At 43.9% G+C, this 23,454-nt stretch overlaps 1 long non-coding RNA gene across 1 annotated transcript; it reads right to left on the reverse strand.

The window, feature by feature from the left end:
- Positions 1-270: 270 nt before the first annotated feature.
- LOC127659435 (uncharacterized) lies at positions 271-21,142 on the reverse strand. The gene is made up of 3 exons (XR_007972538.1): positions 20,923-21,142; positions 521-879; positions 271-423 (listed from the first exon to the last, which is right to left on the reverse strand). It is a non-coding gene; the product is annotated as an uncharacterized LOC127659435 (long non-coding RNA).
- Between the last annotated feature and the right edge of the window lie 2,312 nt (positions 21,143-23,454).

Below are 23,454 nucleotides of genomic sequence, written 5' to 3' on the forward strand. Positions count from 1 at the left end.
AGATGTGTGTGAGAAACAGATACATTTTAAGTCTGTTCTTTTCTATAAATCTCCACTTTCACCTACACATTCTGAAAGTGAAAGTGCAGTTCAATAGCAAAAAAGCATTGAAATATTGATCTGATTCTCACCCAAAGTGACTGCTTCAGAAGACATATATTAAACTGTAGTCTTTGTAGCAAAGGTTCATATTTGGATCAAAGGAGAAAGAGGGAGCCGGGTGAACAATCCAATGTAAGTCACTTTTAATCGCAACATTTTTCAGTGTACACAAACTTTGCTTTTCAGCATAATAAAATAAACACAGATATGCTTTTCTTAAGTCACTTTAAAGATTTTCTTTTCAGCAGTCACATTCACACAGACTCAGCTTCTTCTTCTCTCTCTCTGTACTGGGCCGTCTATTACCTCCCCCAACTCTCACTGTGAACATAGAAATGGTAATTAGTCACAATTCATCTCAGGTGGATGTCCTTACAGCTTTCTCTCTCCCTAAATTGGTGCTCTACCACGCCCTCACCTCCACATACCCCCACCGACTGGGGGAACCATCCGGACAGCCCACTCCTCCCCACCTTTTCTGAAGAGGAAGTCCGCGACAGCCATCTGTGCCCCCGGTCTGTGGACCACCTCAAACTTAAATGGCTGGAGTGTCAGATACCAACGGGTGATCTGGGCGTTGGCGTCCTTCTTGCGGTGGAGCCTTTGGGGTGGGGCTTGGTTCGAACAGAGGGTGAATGCTCATCAATATAGTACAAATAGTAGCGGAGAGTGAGGACCGCCCACTTGATGACACATTCCTTCTCTATTGTGCTGTACTTCATCTCTCTCTAGCACTTGGGACAGAACAGCACCCAGCCCCTTGTCTGATAGGTCTGTCTGCAAAACAAAAGGGAGAGAGAAATCAGGGGAATGCAGAAGCGTAGCTTTTACCTGTGTGAAATCCCATTGGCATGGTTCTGTCCACTAGACCGTGTCTGGAGCTCTCTTTTTGGTGAGATCATTCAGCGGGCTGGTGACGTCTGAAAAATTAGGCACAAACCTTCGATAATAGCCAGCCAGCCCCATTAACTGTCTCATCTCCTTATGACTCGAGCAGTGTTTTAAAGCGCGTCTTGAGAGACACCTGTTATATATGCATGTGTTACATGTGCATTGCATCTAGCTTTTTTAGGGCAACAATGCGTTCAGTCTATACGGTCTCTAAAAATTTAGCTGATGTTTGCACTGCAGCAGTATCTCAGAAAAACATGTAAATAAAAAATGTAAGGCTAACCTGTGTGAAAAATTGTCCAAATAAAACCCAGTCTTTCTCAGTCAGCACCTATACACAAAGCATATACCAAAGTATGGTTTAATTTCCTAACAAACAGTGTAAAAAATGGGTCACATATTCATTATATGCAATAATGCAATGCATGTACATCAAGTCAAATTGTTTTTATTGTCATTCAACCATATACAGTTAGTACAGTGTACAGTGAAACGAGACAACGTTCCTCCAGGACCATGGTGCTTCATAAAACAACATAGGACAAACACAGAACCACATGAGACTGCACAGACTAAATAACATACCTTTATGAAGTGCACGTGCAAACGTGTGTAAAAAGTACAGGACAGTAAAATAATTTACTAAAAATTAACTGGACAATAGGCACAGTGAGAGACAGTGCAGCGCCGACCAGTACACAGTAGTGCAATAAGATGACAGTTTCTAAAAATGCCATACTATGAGATAGTGTTCTATGCACATAACAGTTATTGAGGTAGCAGCCAGGTATGAAGTGACAATTATTAAAGTTCAACTCAGGACACGTGTGTGTGTGTGTGTGTGTGTGTGTGTGTGTGTCAGTTCAGTCTCTGAGTATTGAGGAGTCTGATGGCTTGGGGGAAGAAACTGTTACACAGTCTGGCCGTGAGGGCCCGAATGCTTTGGTACCTCTTGCCAGACAGCAGGAGGGTGAAGAGTTTGTGTGAGGAGTGTGGGGTCATCCACAATGCTGGTTGCTTTGCGGATGCAGTGTTTTTTGTAAATGTATTTGATGGAGGGAAGAGAGACCCTGATGATCTTCTCAGCTGTCCTTACTATCCTCTGCAGGGCTTTGCGGTCCGAAACGGTGCAAGTCCCAAACCAGGCAGTGATGCAGCTGCTCAGGATGCTCTCCATAGTCCCTCTATAGAATGTAGTGGGGATGGGGGGGTTGGAGATGTGCTTTCCTCAGACTTTGAAGAAAGTAGAGATGCTGCTGGGTTTTCTTGGTAATAGAGCTGGTGTTGAGGGACCAGGTGATGTTCTCCGCCAGGTGAACACCAAGGAATTTGGTGCTCTTGACGATCTCCACAGAGAGTTTTTTTTTTTAGGCAATTTCAAGCATTGTAAAGCCTTCATACCTCAAAACAAGGATTGACTGATTTTTGACCTAAAATAGACCTTAAGACATGCCAGTCTATTGCATACTGTGGCAACTCAAAAACAAACACAAAGACAATGATAAGCTTAATTCAACCAACACCTCCTGCAACCCCCCTCCTCCCCCCTCCTGCTACACTACCTGCACTCAAGATCTGTGAAGACGATGTGTGTCGTGTCTTTCAGAAGCAAAGGTCAAGGAAGGCTCCAGGCCCAGATGGCATCTCACCAGCGTGCCTTTGTTCCTGTGCTAACCAACTGGCCCCCATCTTCACTCAGATCTTCAATAGATCACTGGAGCAGTGTGAAGTCCCATGCTGCTTCAAATGCTCAGTTATTATCCCTGTCCCTAAGAAACCTAAAATCACAGGACTTGACTATCACATGACTACAGACCTGTCGCCCTGACATCTGTGGTTATAAAGTCATTTGAGAGACTGGTGTTGGCCCACCTGAAGGACATCACTGGACCCTTTCTGGACCCCCTTCAATTTGCTTATCGAGCAAACAGGTCTGTGGATGATGCAGTCAACATGGGATTGCATCACGTCCTGCAATATCTGGACAGACCGGGGACTTACGTAAGGATCCTTTTTGTGGACTTCAGCTCGGCTTTCAACACAATCATCCCAGATATACTCCGGAATAAGTTAAACCAACTCCCTGTTCCCACCTCTACCTGTCAGTGGATTACCAGCTTTCTGACGGACAGGCAGCAGCTTGTGAGGCAGGGAAAATTCACTTCCACCACCTGTACCATCAGCACTGGTGCCCCCCAGGGATGTGTTGTCTCCCCACTACTCTTCTCCCTGTACACGAATGACTGCACCATCAAGGACCCCTCTGTCAAGCTCCTGAAGTTTGCAGACGACACCACTGTCATCGGCCTCATCCGAGATGATGATGAGTCTGCATAATAGAAAGGAGGTTGAACGGCTGGCTGTCTGGTGCATTCAAAACAACCTGGAGCTGATTGTGGACTTTAGGAGGAACACCCCAACATTGTCCCCCCTCACCATTCTAAACAGCACTGTGGCAGCAGTGGAGTCATTCAGGTTCCTGGGCACTACCATCTCACAGGACCTGAAGTGGGAGATACACATCGACTCCATTGTGAAAAAGGCCCAGCAGAGGTTGTACTTCCTTCGCCAGCTGAGGAAGTTCAACCTGCCACAGGTGCTGCTGAAACAGTTCTACTCAGCAGTCATTGAGTCTGTCTTCTGCACTTCAATAACTGTCTGGTTTGGTGCAGCTACGAAATCAGACATCAGAAGACTACAAAGGACAGTTTGGTCTGCTGAAAGGATTATTGGTTGCCCCCTGCCCCCCCTTCAAGAACTATACACTTCCAGAGTGAAGAAAAATGCTGGTAAAATCACTCTGGACCCCACTCACCCAGCCCACTACCTTTTTGAACTGTTGCCTTCTGGCCGGCACTTCAGAGCTCTGAACACCAGAACCGTCAGACACAGGAAAAGTTTTTTCCCTCAGGCTATCTATCTAATGAACAATTAAATTGCCCCATTGAGCAATAATTATGTGCAATACACAGTTTAATTATATTTATATTATCCAACATATCCACTTCTGCCATTACTTACATTGCTCTGTACATAATATACTGTTTTATGTTCTTTATATAACAGATTGTAATAGATTTGCACTACGTGTGTATACGTGGGTATGTATGAAGGTGAGTGTATGTACGTATATGTATAATTATTTATTTTGTATTCCTTTTTGTTTTAATTACCTATGTCTTGCTGCTGTTTTTGGTATTGTTTGTATTGTTGAACACTGGAAGCTCCTGTCACCAAGACAAATTCCTTGTATGTGTAAGCATACTCGGCAATAAAGCTGATTCTGATTCTGAAATAGATTTAAACTGTGTTTGAAATAATGGCAAGTGATTTTCTAGTACCAAATTAGCACTTTAGCATGATTACTTAAGGATAAGGTGTTGTCGTGATGGCTGCTGGAAATGGGATTTTATATTCATGAAGAAAAAAGGTAAAATGTTATATTTATCATACTGTACTGTAAATATTGTAAATATTCACTCATTCACTCAGAAACAATGGTGAAAAACAGCAGCAGTATTGAGAATTTACAACAGGAAACTGATATGAGAATCATTTTTGTATATCCATAGTTTTGACCACAAATGACCTTGAGTTTTAGCATTCTCTTTATTTGTGTTACTTAAAATATACAGTACTGAATAATTTGCATTTGTTTGAGAGGTCAAAACATTTCTAGATTTCGTCTGATGGCTCATCAATTATTATGACAATCAAATAAATCTGTATTTATAGAAGTAGCATTCAGTCTTGTCCCACAAACCAACATAAACATTCAATAAGAGTACTGCACTGTAAGCCTTATACTTTAAGCCTGTATGTAAACAGTTCAAATGTGATGAGAGAGTTTTTAGGGGCTGGTGACGCTCTATGAGAACACTCCAGATGAGAGCTCAAGCCAAAACATTGACAAACTCAGTCAATCTTGGTGACAGAAATTAAACTAACTGTGTTTTTAGAAACCTGCCATTTTTGGAAGGAATTTACTGTGCAGTAACAAGAACTCAAATGGCCACATATGGGGCTTTTACACTGCATGGTACAACTCGACTCACTTTTTGGGGCTTTGCCACTGTGGATAGTACCTGGTACCTGGTACCTTTTTTGTACCACATCGGTCAAGGTTCCAAGCAAGCCGAATCGATACTAAGTGTGACGTCAAAATCCTGCAGATCACTGATTTCTCAGGGAGAATCGTCACTAGCAGTGTCACTGGATTTCCGACACGCGACATCAACCCGCTAGTTTTAAAGTTAGAAACAGAGGTAGCAGTATCATTTGTTCATGCGACTTTCGAATTGTGAAAAAAGAAATGGTCTCAGCTGTTGGCCGCACAAGGCTACCAACAGTGTAGGGAAAAGTTAAAAACACTTAAAAGTGACTACAGAACCATCAAGGAAAAGTGGAAGTGGTTCGAACAAATGGATGCTATCTAAACCGCCGAGCAATGGGAGGGAGAGTGCCCTGGACAGGCATTGAACCACGATGGAAGATGGTATGCTTTTGTGGCAACCACAAAGACAAAGAACACTATAGTTTAATCTCGACTACGCTACCCTGGGAATTTCACCCAGAGAATATTATCCGCGCACAGGTTCCCCACTAGAGACAGGAAGACATGGAGACATGGGTATTTATGCAAAGTACAAAAAAGTTTATTAGAATTTATAATAAAAACCCGGACACAGAAAGGCGACAAGCCTCAAACAATCAAATACAAAGTTCACAGAAAAACAGCTGCGGCCTCTATTTAGGAGGTGCCCTCGCAAAGGATATATTTTGTTCCCCTCAAACGCACTACACACTCACACTCACAGCACAAGAGCCCCAGTGAAGTGATCAGTCACGGCACACGGTGTAAACACCACCACCAAAACAGGGAGAGGAACGGTCAATTGCCCAAGCAAAAAGGGCCGCAGCTCCTAAAAAAACACACACTCTCCACACCATACGCATACAACAAAGAGAAGAAAAAAACAGGATTATACAAGCTAGCAGGTGGATGGACAAAAACAAGTTCATCCACCAATAGGCCCAATCCAATAAAGAAAAACAATTAATAATGCAAATAACCAAATTCAGTAGTCTTTAACCAAAAAAAACAAAACAAGAGAAATTAATGAAATACACAAATCAAGACGTGTCAAATGAATAAAACAATCAATTTACAAATATGATAGTTACCAAAAAGACAATTATACAAAGAAAGCAGAAGAAAAACAACCTATAACAAAACCTTAAATAAGCAAAGCATCCAATGAGGAAGTGCGTGTAAGCACTGCAGAGAATATGAAGGTGTAATTTGAGCACAGCAGTATCAAAACAACCTATAACAAAACAGCGGTGACACTGCACAAACTGTAGTTCTCCTGAAATTCACAAAAATGATTAAAAGTCAATCTAGATCTACATATATATTTTAACAGAAGGTAGATGGTGAACTACCGTAGCTGCGGGTTCAGGTATCCAAAAGGACATCCTTTTAATGGTTCACCACAGTCATAATTCACACGTCAAATCTCAAACTAAAAAGACAACGCAGGCGAGTTGCTACTTGACCAGTTGCTACACTTTAGCAACAATCAATTAAAACCTGTCATACCCGCACCTGAAGGGCACAGACACCCGCACAACAGCCATCCGGAGGAAACCAAAACCACGTTAGTAGTGGGACACAATGGGTCGCAGCATCAAACAGTTGTCCGCTCGAAATGGTCACAGTAGCGTGTGGCACGAAATAAAGCAGGCGAGAGTTCACAGAAGACGCGCTCGGAGCGGTCACAGCAGCGTGCAGCACCAAACAAAACGGTGAGAACTCACAGAAGACGCGCTCAAGCCTAAATACAAGCGCAGATTAATGATGTCACAGAACCTACTTAAATACAGACAGGTGGGCTTCTAGCTCATTATGCCACACTTTGTTATGTTAACTCTATACTCCACTTGAAAGCTTCACTTTATTTAGTTGACCAGCTACTGGAAGCTTGCTTCTTAAAGAACCAGGCCAATTTAACTGTTGCACTTGTGTAAATTCACCATGCAACAACTGCTTTATGCAGCACAATGAGCTAGTAGCTAAAAGCTAGCAGTTGTGATATTGTTTTGGTCAGTTTGTGTCGCGTTTAAGATGATGTCACAGCAGTAGATGCGACACAACTATGAAGATCAACCTATAATCCCACCCACATAGAGATGGCACTAAACTGCAATGGAAATGCAAGCTCCGAGTGAGTAGAGTTGAGACGAGTCGAACAGCAACGTGCAGTGGAAAAGTGCCAATACTCTCTGCTGGAAGGCTAATCTCTGATTATTCAACCTGATGACTCCCTATTGCTTTGTAGGTCAAAAAGCTATCACACTCAGCACTGCTATTATTTCTTCAACACTGGAGGATATCATTCCCACGCCCTCCTTATCTCAAATGGGGGGAAAGGGTCTCCAATCATTAAGTCAACAATGCAAAAATAGGCAAGGAATAAAAGCCAGATGGATTCAAAGCACCCATACAAGACTGTCTACTTTGCCAAGAAACCCTCCCATGGTACAATCTAGGGATTCATTGCAAATATCTTTATCATAGTTGTTAAAACACTAAGTGGTCTCAAGTCGTGATATTTCAATCTAAGTTAAAATAGGACTATGTGAAAATCTCAGAAAAACTGAAGGGGAGCTGCTATATACTGGTTCAAGTTGGTCTAAGAGAAGGGGTTTTCCAACAGTAGGTGGACACCCACACCCATACACCCCATGATATCTTTATTTTGAACATTTAATTTCATAACCATGGGGGTTAATAAGGAAAAATGTTGGTCCTCACTCCTCCATTTGCTGCTATAACAGCTTCCACTCTTATGGGAAGGGTTTCTATTAGATATTGGAACATGGTTGTGGGGATTTTCTCCCATTCAGATAGAAGAACATCAGTTAGGTCAGTCGTTGATGTTGGGCGATGGGCTCGCAGTTGGCTTTCCAACTCATCCTAAATTTCCCAAATGGGATTCAGGTAAGCTTTGAGCAAGCCAGTCAAATTCTTCCACACCAGACTTAGTACACTAAAATATAATATGGAGTGGTGGTGGCGTAGTGGGCTAAAGCTCAGAACTGTTCAGACGGTCACTGGTTCGATCCCCACGGCCGCCATCATTGTGTCCTTGAGCATGGCACTTAACTTCAGGTGGCTCTGGGGGGATTGTCCCTGTAATAAGTGCACTGTAAGTTGCTTTGGATAAAATCGTCTGCCAAATGCATAAAAAAAACTAAAAACATATAAAATAGATTTGACCTGTTTAACATATTTGGCTTTCAACATAATTCCCATAGTTCCTTCTGTTCCTTATTTCATAGTTTTGATATCTTTACTATTATTCTAAAATGTGGAAAATAGTAATATTAAAGTATTACTAAAGAGAATGCATATTTGACTGGTTGAGCAGGTTTTTGCATATGTTTAAATATTTCATCATAGCGTCCATCATCCAAAATTTTTCTCAATCTAGGGAAAAATGCAAGATCTTTTCTCCCCCAGGTCACAAAATCTAGAAAAGCAGATCATGGAATGGGCTCCACTTCATGAGAATTTGTCCCTGTCCTCATAAAATTCTAAAGGCTGAGTTTGCAATATTACATTTAAGGTTTAAGAAGGATGAAAATGGGCAGATATTAAAATCGAACTGACCCCTTTGAGTCCCACCACCATGATACTCATGTTGAAGTCACACACTAGCTTCTCCATGTGGTTTGAATTAATGTGTCCAAAAGTAATCACAGAGACTCCAAGGGGAGTATTTGACCTCAATTAAATAAATGTCCTTTACCAGAGAGGCAAACCCACAAGGGTGAAGAAAGTGCTTGACCTAGCTTTTAAAACACCCATTAATGTTGTTGTAATTCATAAATCAGGCATATGCTGCATGACACATTTAGTCTCTTGCTATAGTAAATGTACAGTTTAGTATTTAATGGACTGCGAGTTGCTGTTATGCCAAGTTGAAGAAAAACCATGTACATTGTTTGCAAAGAAATCATATCAAGCTGGAGTTTGGAGCTAAAACAAGCTGCATCACATAAATATGGTTCTTCGGAAATTGAGCATTTTTTATAAAAAGTGTCTAGAACACAATGTACAAGAACCTTGAACTTGCCTCCGACTTCTGATGACAGAATATTTGGCAGGCAGAGAGATGCCGGCAAATTCTCCACAGCCTCATTAAAAAGGGTAGATGAATTTTGAGGCTGGAGAGACTCACATGGTTTTCATTGCAGTAGTATGACAGCGTGGGAAATCGACCTCTGCTATGAAACTTGGAGCTGCCTGCGATGGCACAAACAGGTCAGCTGGGTAAGTATCACACACTTGTGTCAAGAGAAGACAAGTAACACATAAAAACACATTCTTTGGATCAGTAGTTAGTCTGAGATTACACGAAGAGACAGAAACAATTGAGACAACCTAAATAGACAGAAGAACTGTGGAGAATTCTAAAAGAATGTTGGAACATCCTATCTGCCAACAACCAAGAAAAACTGTGACCAGGTGTACCAAGGAGAGTTGGTGTTGTTTTGAAGGCGAATGTGATTACACAAAGTATTGATTTAGTGTTTTTATGGTTACTGGACTTTGCATAACGTCAATTGATAAATTAAAACTATTTATGGCATTATTTTTAAGACATCCTCACTATGCAAAATTTTTCACCTAGTGCCTAAAACATTTGCATAGTACTGTAGTTCCCCTTCTGTCGCTCTCTCCACGTTGTGTCAGAGAAGCGACACTAGGGGTCTCTCTTGAGCGCCGATATTCACCTCTGAACTATGAAAAAAGGCCAATGAGAGTTGGCAACCAGTATTTGCATGTCCCGCCCCGGACATACGGGTATTTAAGCGGCGCAAATACGGGAGTTCATTCAGAAAATTTCTTCAGAGCCGATGGTTGTGTCTGCAACTGCTGCGTGTACACACCGAGTTCCTGCTATTCCTCTGCTGCATGCTGTTGGATTCTACAGTGCACAACAGCGGCTTTCTCCTGTTTGCACGGCTGTGCACTTCCTGCCCCTGAGCGCTTCGACAGTGCAGATAATAAAGATCTCTTACGAGTTCTTTTTTCTTCATAAAAGAGTGATTTTATTTAAAAGAGTAATTTCCTCTAAAAGAGCAAAAACACAGCGGCGTTGAACGTCCTTTTAAGGACGTGTCTTTTTCAAGATGCCTTTCCGCCCCTGTGTTGTTCCTGGATGCGGTAGAGTACTCTCCGCTTCTGACGGCCACAGGTGTTGTCTCGTGTGTCTGGGTAGCGATCACACCGAGGCTGTGTTTGTAGATGGTTCATGTTCTCATTGCGAGAACATGACCATGACAACGTTGCGGCTTGCTTACAACCATAAGCAAGCCACTCCAGCTGCCCCCCACGTCGCTCCTTCTTCCCACGGGATTGAGGAAGATGCGGCTGGCGATGGAGGCGATTCAACTCCCGTCCCCGCTCGAAGTGGTGGCGACTCGCCTCACAGCCAGTCTGCCTACCCTCTTGCGATGGAAGCAGACGAGTTTGCCGCGACATCGGAGGGCGTGGGCTCTGATGCCGAGGACTCCTCTGGGCTGCCGCCTTCGGGCTTGCACGCCCAGGAAGAGGCCGACGCACAGATGTCCGATATGCTTTTCCGGGCAGCCAACAGCTTGGGCTTGGACTGGAACCCTCCATCCTCCCCACAGCCATCACGGCTGGACGACTGGTTCTTGGGTGTTGGGCGCCGCTCACAGCCTCGCCCCCCCCCCCCGGTTCCATTCTTCCCAGAGGTGCATGATGAGCTGACGTCTTCATGGACAGCACCCCTCTCCACTCGTCGCACCGCCTCGTTGCGCTCCACCTATGCCCCGGAAGCACTACCACCTGGCGGGGTCGCCCTGTACTCCCTTCCCGGTCCTGTAGAGCAACATCCTCACTCACCACGAAGGCCGACAGCGCTACCGGACATGCCGCTTCCGCCCTGCATGCCATGGTCCACCAAGCCAAGGCACTGCTAAACATGCACGGGGGTGGCCCTGATCCCAACACGCTGCAGGAACTGCGCTCAGCGACCGACCTCGCCCTAAGAGCAACGAAGGTCACAGCGCAGGCGCTCGGGCAGGCGATGGCCACACTGGTGGTCCAGGAACGTCAGCAATGGCTGGACTTGATGGCTGGTTGATATGCGTGAAGCCGACAAGACTCGCTTTCTGAACGCCCCTGTCTCCCAGTTCGGTCTCTTCGGCGACACCGTTGAGGACTTCGCCCAGCAGTTCTCCCCGGTGAAGAAGCAGACGGAGGCCATTTCTCACATCATGCCTCGCCGCAAGCCTGCCGCCACGGCCCAGGCCCCATCTGCTTGCCGAGGGCGTCCGCCCACGGCCAGAAGACCTTCTTCTCCGCCCCAACCCGGGCCCAGCTCTCAGCCCCGGCGTCGAGCAAACCGCGGGAAGCGTACGCCCCCTGTCTCACGGACTCCATCAAGGACCCGGGAGTCTCCCACGCGCTCCTGAGACAGCGGATCCAGAGTGCAAGAAGTTCGCTCCGGAGGAGGTAAGACTGCTCCGTCCCCCGGTGGAGGGCCGGGAGGAGAATCTTTTGTTTTTTCATTTGCCGGACCCCTCAACAGGGGCTGCGGTACCCAAATTCTCAATAAAAGAGCTATTTCCTTTACCTCTGGGCCACATGGCCCGCAAATGCCGTTCTCATGGCACTCTGCTTTCAGGCCTCAACAGTCCTGGCTTCCTGGATGCAGTGCCCCCGCCCTCAGCCCCACAACTGTTCCCCGGCTGGCCGGTTCAGACGAGTCCAGAGGACGCCAGCGTCGGACCTCCTCCTCAGTCACGAACCCGCCCCCAGCTGGGCTTTGAGTTTGCTCTCAGCACCAGAGCCTCGGGATGCCACGTGCCCCCCCGACGGCGCGTTACCTGTTCCGCACCGCTGCGAAGCCCCGCCAGGTCCAAAATTCTCATCCCCTTGGTGCCCCTAGCATGGAGCTTAGAGGCGTGGCTTTCACTGCCCAACCCGTCGCGATGGCTACACCGGACCATTCGACTCGGTTACGCAATTCAGTTTGCCAGGTCTCCGCCCCCTTCGTGGGCGTTCATTTCGCCGCAGTGCACAACAGACACGCTCAGTCCCTGCGCGAAGAAATCGCCTCCCTTTTAATGAAGGACGCGATAGAGCCTGTCCCTCCAACCGAAACGAAGAAGGGTTTATACAGCCCTTCGCTGTACCCAAGAAAGGTGGTGCCGTACGACCGATCTTGGACTTGCGAGTTCTCAATTGGACCTTGTCCAAACTCCCGTTCAAAATGCTCACCCAGAAACAAATTCTATCTGGCGTCCGGCATCTAGATTGGTTCGCAGCGATGGACCTGAAGGACGCGTACTTCCACGTCTCGATTCTCCCTCGTCATCGACCCCTTCTGCGGTTCATGTTCGACGGCCAGGCGTATCAGTACAAACTCCTCCCCTTCGGCCTGTCTCTGTCCCCTCGTGTCTTCACGAAGGTTGCAAAGGCGGCTCTTGCCCCGCTCCGAGGAGCTGGCATACGCATACTCAATTACCTCGACGATTGGCTCATTCTGGCCTCCTCGCGGGAATTACTATGCGCACACAGAGACCAGGTGCTCAAGCACCTCGGCCGTTTAGGGTTTCAGGTCAGCTGGGAGAAGAGCAAGCTCACCCCGGTCCAGAGCATCTCTTTTCTCGGTTTGGAGTGAGACTCAGTCTCAATGACAGCACGTCTCTCCAGCGAGTGTGCTCAGTCAGTGCTGGAATGCCTTGCTTCCTTCAAGCCAGGCGCCGTGGTCCCATTAGAACGTTTCCAACAGCTCCTGGGGCATATGGCATCCTCCGCGGCGGGGTTGATACATATGAGACCACTTCAGCACTGGCTCCAGACTTGAGTTCCGAGACAAGCATGGCGCCACGGCACGCACAAGGTGAAAGTTACCACTACCTGCCGCCAAGCCTTCAAACCCTGGACAGACCTCTGCTTTCTAAGGGCAGGAGTGCCCTTGCAGCAGGTGTCCTGATGTGTTCTGGTTACGACCGATGCTTCCAAACTGGGTTGGGGCACCGTGTGCAACGGGCGTGCAGCCGCAGGCCGGTGGAACCGAGGCCCGTTCATGTCACGCTCCCTCCACATGTCACAGCTCGCCCATTGTCTCCTCCTTTGGAGCCAGCAGCGACTCAAGTCACTGCGCGCCACTCACATTCCGGGCAACCTCAATGTGATAGCGGACGCGCTATCAAGACAAAGCTTGCCCAGCGGGGAGTGGAGGCTCCACCCCCAGTCGGTCCAGCTAATTTGGGACAGGTTCGGCAAGGCCCAGGTAGACCTGTTTGCCTCCCAGGAAACCTCCCACTGCCCGCTCTGGTATGCCCTCACAGATGCTCCCTTCGGGACAGATGCTCTGGCGCACAGCTGGCCCGCGGGGTTGCGCATGTACGCTTTTCCCCCAGTGAGCCTTCTTGCACAGGTGCTATGCAAGGTCAGGGAGGACGAGGAGCAAGTCACTCTGGTGGCCCCCTACTGGCCCACCCGGACATGGTTCTCGGCTCTCACGCTCCTCATGACAGCCCCTCCCTGGTGAATTCCCCTGAGGAAGGATCTTCTTTCTCAGGGACGGGGCACACCCTGGCATCCGCACCCAGACCTCTGGAACCTCCACGTCTGGCCCCTGGACGGGATGCGGAACAGCTAGGCGGCCTACCAATAGACACTATCAACCAAGTCAGAGCCCCTTCGACCAGGCATCTTTACGCCCTAAAGTGGCGAAGACCCACTTCCCAAGCCGAAGACCCACAGAAGTGCGCGGTTAGGTCAGTGCTCGTGTTTCTACAGGAGAGGCTGGAGAGGAGGCTGTCCCCCTCCACCCTCAAGGTGTATGAGACTTACCATGACACGGTAGACGGCAAGTGTCTTGGTAAGCACCACTTAATTGTCAGGTTCCTAAAAGGTGCCCGGAGGTTGACCCTTTCACTGCGGTGTCCAGTACGTGCTTTACATATCTATCTGGACCACTAGACGCTCTGAGCAGCTCTTCGTCTGCTTTGGGGGACAGCAGAAAGGGAACGCTGTCTCCAAGCAGAGAATCGCCCACTGGGTTGTTGACGCCATTTCCTTGGCTTATCACACCCAGGCCATGCCCCCCCTTGCGGGGCCGAGCTCACTCCACCAGGAGTGTTGCGTCCTCGTGGGCACTGGCTAGGGGCACCGCCTTAGCAGACATCTGTAGAGCAGCGGGCTGGGCAACACCTAACACTTTTGCGAGATTCTATAATCTCCGAGTTGAGTCAGTATCGTCCCGTGTTTTCTCAGGTCCGAGCCCGTAGAACTCGGTAGCATGCTGACGATCTGACCAGGTGAACCGCTTGCGCCTAGCACCCTTTCCCCCTAACCAAGGGAAAACAGTGCGCCTCTGTTCCCATGAGATCCCATTTTTTGGGCCGCTAATGCCACGGTACTGTCCCCTCACGAGCTGACTCCCGTGTCTCCCTTAGGCAGTTACAGCTGCCTCGGTCGCCGTGCTGTATGCTTCCCCCCTCTACGAGGCTGGATCTACCACCTCACCAACTTTTCCACATAGGTCCTAAGTTAGGCCATGTGATGTATTTGCCACTAAAATTTTCCTCCCCTCCCGGGTAGGTGTGGCCTCCGCAGGGTCTTCTCCACCCTGAATGAGGGCTAAGACCCCCTTCCCTCAATGCGTGTAAGGGCCCCGGCCGTAGTTGCTCTATGCGAGAAACATAGAGAGAAAAGAGGCCCAGCCAGGTTGGTCCGTTCCCATGTTGGCGGCCATCACCTTGTTCCCCCCTCCAGGGTAACGATAAGGAGTCTGATGGCTTAAATGGGGCATTGGGGAAGGGTACGTGCAGCCTGATACAGTTGGTCCTTTCTGCACGTAAGTATACCTGCTCGCTCCTGTATCAGCAGTTCACGTACACGGCTCAGCGCATGCCACTTTTTAAGTGGACCCCTAGTGTCGCTTCTCTGACACAACGTGGAGAGAGCGACAGAAGGGGAACGTCTAGGTTACGTATGTAACCTCCATTCCCTGATGGAGGGAATGAGACGTTGTGTCTCCCTTGCCACGTCGCTGAGCCAAGCCACTGTTGTGGCCGGACCATTTCCGGCTCCTCAGAAAAATCCTGAATGAACTCCCGTATTTGCGCCGCTTAAATACCCGTATGTCCGGGGGCCGAACATGCAAATACTGGTTGCCAACTCTCATTGGCCTTTTTTCATAGTTCAGAGGTGAATATCGGCGCTCAAGAGAGACCCCTAGTGTCGCTTCTCTGACACAACGTCTCGTTCCCTCCATCAGGGAATGGAGGTTACATACGTAACCTAGACGGTATTTGTTTTATGTACTAACTCTATACTCTCGGCTGATGAGTGTGGCATGCCATAGTTTATTTGGAAGTCCCATTTGACTGTACTCCGCCTTCAGATCTAAAAATTCACACGAATGCTCTCATTCAGCTTTGTCAACATTAGAATTGAAAGAAAAGCAGTACAATTCCTCATACTTTTCTGCAAGACAGGAAGAACACATGACAACAATGTCCTGAATTAAATCAATTAATATATTATGTATATTAAATATATTGGAATCCCAAAAGTCTGAGACCACATTTAATATCTGGCATTCAAAATCTAATTTCATCTTGCAAATATACAAAAATCTGTGGAAAAAAACAAACATAAAAACATATTAAATAAAATTAACAAGTGATATTTAGTCAGATATAAGATTATGTATTATTTGTAGGACACTAATCATAGAAGCAAATTTGTGACACTGATCATGCTAGCTTTTGTACTAAAGGTCAGATTTCCTTGTGTGGCGGGTGAGATGAGGGCAGTAAGGGGGGTTGTCTAAAGAATTATAATAAATTAATAAGATGTACCATTTACACTCCAACTACGCCACCCTGGGAATTTCACCCAAAGAATTAACACTAGCCCCTACAGAAGGCATACACAGGTCCATATCACCGATATGAGTCAGAGACATTGTCATCATACAAAAATATACTTTATTCGCATTTCTTAAAAAAAGAGAATGATAGTAAAACTGGTTATGGAGCACTTTGTTACAAATCAACCGGCCACTACTGGTTAAGAAACATCAGGGCCAAGGACGAGGCTTACGTAATCTCTGGGATCTCTCAGTGGTCCTCATGGGCCTCCAGAGATCCCCTTCGAGCTGCTAGATTCAGCTGGACTCAGGGCCCTCTCTCTCAAAACGGCCTTGCTGATCGCGCCCGCCTCCATCAAGAGGATCGGGGACCTGCAAGCGTTCTCTGTCAGCGACACTTGCCTGGAGTTCGGTCCGGCAGACACATATGTGATCCTAAGACCGCGGCCGGGCTATGTGCCCAAGGTTGCTACCATGCCCTTCAGAGATCAGGTAGTGAGCCTGCAAGCGTTGCCCTGGGAGGAGGCAGACCCAGCCCTTTCGTTGCTGTGTCCAGTACGTGCTTTGCGTACCTATTTGGACCGCACGCAGAGCTCGAGATGTTCTGAGCATCTCTTTGTCTGCTTCGGGGGACAGCGGAAAGGGAACTCTGTCTCCAAACAGAGGTTCCCCACTGGGTTGTCGATGCCATCTCATTGTCTTATCATAACCAGGCCGTGTGTAGCAACTCCCCCCTCCTTGAGGCTGGATCTACCACCGCGCCACTTTCCACATGTCGCCTAAAGAGCCCATGTGATGCATTTACCACACTGATCTCCCCTTTCGGGCAGGTGTGTCTCCGCAGGGTCTTTTTCCCCTGAAAGAAAAGGAAACTGGGTAAGACCCCCTTCCCTTGATGCATGTAAGGGCCCCGGCCGTAATTGCTCTAAGCGAGAAACATAGAGAGAAACGAGGCCAGGCCAGGCTTGGCCCATTCCCAGGTTGGCAAGCATCACCTTGTTCCCCTCGTTAGGGTAACCAGAACGAATCTGATGACTTTTTATGGCATGGGGGAAGGGTACGTGCAGCCTGATACAGCTGGTCGCGTTTGCACGTAAGAGTACCTGCCCGCTTCTGTATCAGCAGTTCACGTACACAGCTCAGCTCATGGCACGATTCAAGTGGGACCCCTAGTGTCGCTTCTTCGACACAACGTTGAAGTGAGCGACAGATGGGGAACGTCTAGGTTACGTATGTAACCTCAGTTCCCCGATGGAGGGAACGAGATGTTGTGTCTTCCCTGCCACGTTGCTGAGCCGAGCCACTGTTGTGGCCGGAACATTTCCGGCTCCTAGGAAAAATCCTGAATGAACTCATAGTATTGCCTCGCCTTTATACCCGTATGTCCGGGGGCGGGGTATGCAAATACTATCTGCCAACTTCTCATTGGCCTTTTTTCATAGATCAGAGACATATTCGGCGCTCAAGAGAGACCCAACGTCTTCGACACAACGTCTCGTTCCCTCCATAGGGGAACTGAGTTTACATACATAACCTAGACGTTTTGAATAATATATGCATTAAATTACAGATTGTAATATTAGTAAACAACCCTCTGGCTTGAAGTGATATGTCTGTATAATCTAATAACAGTTACACACAATAGCAAAACTCAAAAAGATCAATTTGCAATGCGTTCTAAATCCTTGTGGTGGCATAGTGACTCGCCTCAATCCGGGTGGTGGAGGACGAGTCTCTCTTGCCTCCACGTCTGAGACATCAATCTGTGCATCTTATCACATGGCTTGTTGAGCGCGTTACTGCGGAGACCTAGCTCGTGTGGAATCTTCATGCTATTCTCCACGGTATCCACGCACAACTCATCACACGCCCCACTGATAGCGAGAACCAGACATTAGCGACCAAAGATCCTCCCTAGCAACCGGGCCAATATGATTGCTTAGGAGACCTGGCTGGAGTTCAGTATTTTTCTTTAAAATATTAAGAAAATGGTCAGATGTAAGCTATTGCTTTTATATTATTTAATCTCCTTGCATATGACATGATGACACTATGGCTACACCAATGGGTTGGTATTAACACAAAGTTGAGTTCTCACTGACACTTATGAATGAATGCAATAAAGTTTAATAAATCACAGATTGTTATTGTCGAGCAAATGGAGGCGATGCATGGAGCTATAAGATACATAATATTAAAAGATATTTTATTTTATGAATATTGAATCTGTGGGTGGATGCTGAACATTTACCATTGGCACTCTGATGTGCCCTAGTGACCAAGCCTACGAAGCAAACACAATTTAACAACGAAATAAAATAACACTAAGCGTCATATTCAAGATGTATTCTTGAGTTAATTTGAACACATTATTTAAGAGTATGATAAAAACGCAAAGCTGCTTTCAATCCTGGTTGAAACGTATGCATATGGCTCCTGTTTTTTTAGTGATTCACCATACTGTATCAGTGCTGCTGTTCCTCGACACCGCTGCATGGTTCTAAAGCCGATGAGTTGGAAGTTGAAATGTAAGCCACAACATATATATACATATATAAAAGTCCTTTTTTACTATAAATTCTCCTCCCTGCCAAGTAGGTGGCAATATGCCTGATAATGTAAATCGGCAAAAACATAAAAAGAAGAAGAATGTGAAAGTGAAAGTGGAGATTTATAGTTAAAATGGACTTCATTATTGAACTCACCGACACTTATCATGTCCCTTTAAAGATATGGATTTTAACACTGGAGACATTTAGATTACTTTTATGCTACATTTATATGCTTTTTGGAACTTCAAAGTTCTGGCCACCATACATTTGCATGGTGTGGACCAACAGAGCTGAGAAATTTGTAAAAAATCTTTTGTCAGCAGTAGAAAGAAAGTCATACAAATCTGGGATGGAATGATGGTGAGAAATGTTTCATTTTTGGGTACCTTTCCCTTTTATGACAGCAGTAGAATGATGGTAAATTGTATAGAATAGCTAGATTGACAAATATGGCCTAAACATTTTCTTCAATGAATCTAGGTTAAATTAAGTTCAGTTCATAACTAGATATCATATTCAATTGAACTGTCACTCTTAATTTGAACATTCACTGATACTCTCTCCCATCTCTCTCTCTCTCTACAAAATACATATTGACACTGCTGTGATGTCACATGAATCTTTTAGTCAGGTTAATCAGTGAGCCTTTTAAGGCAGCTGATATTGCAGCTTTGTTCAGTACATACAGCATTGATGTTGAGAGAGAAATGGTCATGGTCAAGAACTTTGATTTGCTAACTGAACATTTCTCCTCTAATCACCATGCATGGTTTAAATCACACGGTTTGTTTTAACTTTTTATTATGGAGGACCTTTACAGTGTTGGTCCATTCTGATAGGATACTCCAGCAAGCAAATCAGTAATGCAGTATGGTTTTAAATGTATGTGTTATTTGTTCATGTGCTGTATTTCATGTATTTGCTCTCATGTAAAGTGACCTTGGGTTCAAGAAAGGCGCTATATAAAATAAACATATTATTATTGTTATTATTATTTTAACCTACATTTAGAAGACACGTTTTTCCATATCATAAACTTAAAATATAACATACACATCTGGACTTGTAGCAAACTGCCTCATGTCATGAAAATTGGTATTGATGGATTTTATGGCCATTTCCTTTCTTGTTCATGCTTACCGAATTAGAGTAGGCCTACTACAACTCATAATGTACATTGTGTAAGACTGTTGATATTGATATTTATTATGTTTGGGGTCCTGAAATGTATGTCGAAACTTTTAACCTTTAATTTCTCTATTATTCAATATTTTTATTAACATTAATAATAGTAGTAGTAGTAGTAGTAGTAGTAGTAGTATTAATAATAACAACAATATTTGTTATTATTATTATATGTTCCCCCTAACAAATAAAATCACAGAAATTATTGAAACTTTACCTGTCTGTTTTATCATAAAGTTAACATTAACTTTTCAATGTGACTTATATCTAGTAATGTTGCTTCTGTTTTGTGTGAGTTTGACCAATATTGCAGAAAAATGCTATAAAACAAATTAAAATGTGAAAATAAAAAGAGGAAAGCACTGCCACACATTATCAGAGAATCTTAACATGTGACAACTAATTGCATTTATTCATTTTCTATATCTTATCTGTAACTGAGACCCATAAAACAAACATAAGTAATGTTACATTTGTCAAAAATTGTATAAAGGTTTGAAGCATTGTTTGAACTCTCTAAACATTCCTTTGATGAGCAGACATGTTCTAGATTTGATTGATTTCAGACAGTGTTTGCAATTGAGCAATTTACTCCTCTCCTTCTTATAATAGTGATTTTTTTGGACAGTCACCCTAGAGCAACTACGGGTTAAGTGCCCTGCTTGGTGGCAAAATACTAATTCAGTATGTTTTCAGTTCCTTGGTAAGTCCTGCCTGGGATTGGCTCACCAGCCTTCAGGTTAAAAGCACTATTTTAATGGCACTATTTCTAATGTCAGTGGTGGTGAGAAATCTGTTCGAAATGCAAAACTTAACATACCATACAAAATAATACTATTATATGTCTTAAAGAAAAAAAAAACAACCATTTTCTATGCTAAATTATGTTTTTGGAAACTGCATATATTTACAGTGTGTTCTCGCTGTGTGGTTGGCACAGAAAATTTACTAAGCTGAAGAAACCTTGGGGCCATTTCTCACAGAATCACTGCTCAAGAGGATTTAAGCAAATCAAGCAGTTTTGTAATAAAAAGAGCATTAAGTAGATCTCGCAATATGCCCACAGGCGATCATTGAATTGGTATTCAATATAAAAAAGATTTGAATTCTTAGGCCGATTATGCTCACTAAGGTGGATAATAGTCATATAAACATCTGTCATATGTATGTCATATAAATTAATATCCATATTCACCCCATTGTACTATATTTTAATACCGGCTTTCTTTCTAAAGATATAATAAATGTAACAGTCATCTTACCTGCATACTTATTGTTTCAATTTTGTCATCCTATCCTTAGTAAAAACTGTGATGATCAACTTCCCATGCTGATGCTTTATTAGATGGACCAGATCTGTTGAAATTAAATTCTGACAAAGTCTGCATAGAATATTTCAGGTCTAGACGTTTGCTAATAATCTTCTGATAGACAGCTGTATGCTTCAATGAGTAAAGGATCTTTATTAAAATCATGTGGCTCTCATGTCTTCAGTTGTGCTGAACATTTGAAAGATTGTGTTTTTTTGTCATTTATTGTAGGTTAGTTGGGAGGTAAGTGAACTCTAAGGACTGTGCCAGTCTAAGGACCCTGTGCGCTATCAAAACAAAAGCAAGCACCAAGTGACGTTCATAGCATGAGAGTTATTTGTTTTTAGATAAAGAGAGTGAGAGGGCAGTTCATATTTGTAATAGTTGCATGCATTTTGTAATAATGACACTGCATGAAACTACTCAATAAGTAACATTTTTATGGTCGTTTCCAATAAAATATAACAAAAGAAGCTATAAATAATGCACAAGATATTAAAACACAATAAAAGCTCTGGTAGAATATATTTGGAGTCATTTGCCAGTCCCTATTTTATATTAAACATTACATTTCTCCACAGTCATGGTAGATTTTAACACATTCGATTTCTGTGTTAAGCTTTGCAGTTACTGGGAGTGTTTTCTTCATGTTTTAAGAGCTGATGTTATATCTTCATATTAAGCTTTTTACTATTATATTTACATATAAACAAACATATTATACATATTATAAACAAATAAACAAAAAAAATGTAATTGATTTATGTATCTGAAAAATACAATCAAAAAATTACATGAAAGGTGATTGTCCTATACATTTCGGATTTGTACCCCCGCTGTGTTGGCTATTCCAAGTCACTTGTACATTTCCTGGTGACAGCTCTGTTAAGTGGTGTGAGGCGTCCACATGCAAGTAGTGTTAACTCTGCTGTAGTGATGTCAGTCTGTTGACACTGGAACCAACATTTTCACATTAGATTAATTAATTATGGCCATGTGCGTGACATTGACACTTGAATCTTTAAATCAGTTGTGTGGAGAGGCAGAGAGAAACTTGGCCTGAAATGACAGCTTGAAATTAAAATATAAGCAGTTCAACAAGTTTCATCCCACTTCTCAAAATGTCCTGTCCACCTTTGTTCTCTCTGCTGTGAAGGACTGCATTGGCAGATGCACACAGCTGCTCTTTGGACTTGATATTATGCTCAAAGAAAGGCCTCTCTGGTTTTCAGAGCAACAGTGAGAGCTGTTGACAATTAATTCAAACTGCCCATTGAGTCATTTTTTAATGCATTGTTATGTTGTGGGATGCTACCATGAATTTAACCTACAATTTACATAATTATATCAAAATGGTTGTGATCTGTTCACAAATATAGCATGAAGTCCTTTTAACATTGCATCAGGCTTTTGATCTAGTTTCTTGTAATTCATGCCAGATCTGTCTTTACCTGATGAATGTGGCAGTGCTGGCCTATCCAATGCACAACATTGTTGGAATTTCAGCTAATTTGTTTCCCTGGTTAGTGTGTGAATGCTTGCAGTGCTACCCATTACTTACCCAACCATTAAGGGTGGCATTTGCTTTCACTGTGGTGTTCAGATAAATAAATGACAAAGTATGGACACAAGCTTAGAATTGATGACGAACTGAAGGGGAAAAACTTCACAGCCAGATACATGATAGAGCAATGCTATTGCAGAAAGACTAATTGTCCTACATTTTGCTTACAACCTTGTTACCACATTATTTCCCCTTCTGTTACAAACAATTATGACTACAGAGAGTAAATATAATTTGGACCTTACTACATCATGGCAAGTGAAAATGGCAAGTTTTCTGAATTGAAAAGTACATAATCTCATCTTTTTTTTTAGAAATATTGTTGTTTTGACTGAATAAGTTCAACCATCAACCCTGGTACCTAAGAAGAAAAATGTTCAAACAAATATGTATGGTAAATTTGAATAAGTAATTTAATAAATCTAATGACAATGTTACTCATTCTGACATAGTTTGTATGTTTTTTTTTGTTTGTTTTTTACATTTTATAAATTTTGTCTATTTGTCATTCTTATTTAATATGCATTGCTAAAACATTGGAATATCATACAAATTAAGCTGTTTTAAACTATGGTAAACATGCAAAACCAAACAACAAAATTTACATTGATACGTGTATATATATATATATATATATATATATATATATATATATATATATATATATATATATAAACTCTGAGTAAACTCTCGAGACTATTGTGCATGAAAATCCCAGGAGATCAGCAGTTACAGAAATTCGAAAACCAGCCCGTTTGGCACCAACAATCATGTTACGGTCCAAATCACTGAGATAAAAATTTGTCTCCATTCTGATGGTTGATGTGAACGTTAACTGAAACTCTTGACCCGTATCTGCATGATTTTATGCATTGCACTGCTGCCACACAATCGGCAGTTTAGATAATCACATAAATAAG

This window comes from Xyrauchen texanus, chromosome 19 (genome assembly GCF_025860055.1).
Source record: "Xyrauchen texanus isolate HMW12.3.18 chromosome 19, RBS_HiC_50CHRs, whole genome shotgun sequence".
NCBI classification, from domain to species: domain Eukaryota; kingdom Metazoa; phylum Chordata; class Actinopteri; order Cypriniformes; family Catostomidae; genus Xyrauchen; species Xyrauchen texanus.